General features: G+C 47.0%; 1 protein-coding gene across 3 annotated transcripts in view; it reads right to left on the bottom strand.

Moving 5' to 3' along the window:
• LOC115581708 (CSC1-like protein 2) overlaps positions 1-3,122 on the bottom strand; it is a 24,410-nt gene extending 21,288 nt beyond the window's left edge. For all 3 annotated transcript variants that reach the window (XM_030417030.1, XM_030417022.1, XM_030417015.1), the window contains exon 1: positions 2,836-3,122. The gene's annotated coding sequence lies outside the window, so the exon portion shown is untranslated. The remainder of the gene's footprint in view (positions 1-2,835) is intronic.

Consider the following 3,122-nt stretch of genomic DNA (forward strand, 5'->3'; position numbering starts at 1 on the left):
AACCAAACTGCATACAAACAGTCAACATGCTAAGCTAGTTAGCCTCAGCTTCTTTTCTCCACTATGATGATCTTGTTAGTTCATCTCATTGACATTTTGAATTTCGCGTTGGGAGCTGAGGCTGGTTGTCTGCAGCTGTGTGGTCGACTGCGAGTGTGGTGGTTTCTACAGTGTCCACACACACAACCCCGTCCACACACACAACGGCGTCCACACACACACACACACAACAGCGTCCACACACACACACACACAACGGCGTCCACACACACACACAACAGCGTCCACACACACACACACACAACAGCGTCCACACACACGACGGCGTCCTACAGAACCATCTCTGTGATAAAACACTCAATGTTCAACAGATGTGAGACATCTTCCGGCTTTAAAAGGGAAGAATACATCCACAGAAGGAGCTGCCCCGGGGCATCAAGGACATACTCAACAGACCCAACAGACCCGATGGACCCGATGGACCCAGAGACCACATGGACCACAGAACCTCTGCATGACGTGACTGTTAACGTGTGTTGTTGTAGAGCAGCTATAATGACACGCAAAAGAACAACAAAGACAAAAACAACTACAGGGATGGAAACCAATTACAGTCAGATGTTAATCAACTACAATGAGAAGAAAAAACAACTGTAGAGACACAAACTGACTACAAAGATACGCAAAGTGACTGAAGAGGGACGCAAAACAACTACAAAGATCAGAACAACTACAGAGAGACAGAAAACAACTACAAAGAGACAGAAAACAACTACAAAGAGACAGAAACTGACAACAAAAAGATTTAAACAACAACAGAGAGATGTGAAAGTGTGAGAAGCAAAACTACAAAGACACTCAAAATGATCACTGAGTGAGACAGAAAACAACCACAGAGAGACAGAAAACAACTATAGAGAGACAGAAAACAACTACAGAGAGACAGAAAACAACCACAGAAAGACAGAAAACAAACTATAGAGAGACAGAAAACACAAAACACAAACAGAAAACAAACACACAGAGACAGAATCGACTACAGAGTGACATAAAACGACTACAGAGAGACAGAATCGACCACAGAGAGACAGAATCGACTACAGAGAGACAGAATCGACCACAGAGAGACAGAATCGACTACAGAGAGACATAAAACGACTACAGAGAGACAGAATCGACTACAGAGAGACAGAATCGACTACAGAGAGACATAAAACGACTACAAAGAGACAGAATCGACTACAGAGAGACAGAATCGACTACAGAGAGACATAAATCGACTACAAAGAGACAGAAAACAACTACAAAGAGACAGAAACTGACAACAAAAAGATTTAAACAACAACAGAGAGATGTGAAAGTGTGAGAAGCAAAACTACAAAGACACTCAAAATGATCACTGAGTGAGACAGAAAAACTACAGAGACCGAAAACAACCACAGAGAGACAGAAAACAACCACAGAGAGACAGAAAACAACCACAGAGAGACAGAAAACAACCACAGAGAGACAGAAAACAACTAGAGAGAGAGAGAGAAAAAAAAACACATAAACAGAAAACAAACACACAGAGAGACAGAATCGACTACAGAGAGACATAAAACGACTACAGAGAGACAGAATCGACTACAGAGAGACAGAATGGACTACAGAGAGACAGAATCGACTACAGAGTGACATAAAACGACTACAGAGTGACATAAAACGACTACAGAGTGACATAAAACGACTACAGAGAGACAGAATGGACTACAGAGAGACAGAATGGACTACAGAGGACACCAGGGAGCTGAGGAGGAGCATCAGGAGGCCTCAGGACTCTTTCGCTCCGTCACTACATGAAAGCTAAAACAAGATGATGTGAACGTGAGATCTAGTACAGTTTATCAACAGTACTAGTTACACTATTCACACTATATTGATCCTATAGATTTATGTATTAGATTGTCGGTTATTGATTCATATGTAATTGATAACGGTCAATCAGTCTTGGTGATGTTTTCTCTCTGTTGTTGCAATTCAAATTCCAAACTATTTTATCTAATTGATTAATCGTTGATTAAACTCTAATAACAAACAAATAGTTTCAGCTCATCATTCAGACAGCTGACTAATGATTAGTCATTATTGATTATTAACCTCCTGGTGATTCTCTCAGTCAATCGATTAACTGGGTCCAAAGTGACGTCTTTAAATGTGTGGTTACCACCAGCAATGATCCATCGTCTCAGAACCTGGATCCGTTTTCTAGCTGTGATCTTTAATATAACTCATCATCAGAATGATGCAGATTCACTTCATGTTGCTGACTGATCGATTAATCGGCTGCTCGTCGTCACAGAGCTGCTGTCTGACACCTGAAGCTTTATTCAGCTGCCTTTGATCCGGACGTGTCCGCGGGCCTGCTGCACCAGCAGTCCGGCCTGAACGACACCACCTGCCCGGCCGGACCGAGTCACGGACCGGCTGAGAACATCCGACATTAACCGCCGACTGTCAGGACGACGGCTTCAAATGGAGGACAGCGAGTCAGCGGCCGCCGTCAGTCAGAGGTGAGCCGCAGACTGCGGCCGGACGGACGGACGGAAGGACGGCTCGGTGTCCTCTGCGCACACGTTATATAACCGACACCCCCCGCAGCAGAGGCACCGGGGCCGCACGGAGTGATGGATGCTGTCCGGGAGGAAACAGCGAGCCGGAGCCGCGGACAGGCCGCCGGGGAGGCTGCAGCAGCGGCCTGCCCGCCGCTAATCAACCCGCTCAGGAGATCAAACAAAGCCGTCTTATGAGAATAAAGCCTGTAATAATTAAAGCCAGAGAGATTAGAGCCGGTACCTGACCATCCGAGGCGAGCTGCTCCTCCTCACCGCCGCTAGATTCACACAACGAGCCGTTAGGTCGTCAGCAGAGCAGCGCCGCCCCGGCCGCGTCCTGCCGCAGCGCCGCCATCCCGCAACACAAAAAGGCTGATTCACGCCGAACGAGTCAAACCGCTGCCGCCGCCGCAGGAAGGTGTCCCTCCGCCGGCCGCTGGGTCCGCTGCGAGCCGCTGCCGCTCCGCCTGGTGTCGGGGCTAAAATGGAGGCGGTGTTAGTGAAAACAGAAGGAGAGCGGGACCGCTG

This window comes from Sparus aurata, chromosome 1 (assembly GCF_900880675.1).
Source record: "Sparus aurata chromosome 1, fSpaAur1.1, whole genome shotgun sequence".
Taxonomy (NCBI): Eukaryota; Metazoa; Chordata; class Actinopteri; order Spariformes; family Sparidae; genus Sparus; species Sparus aurata.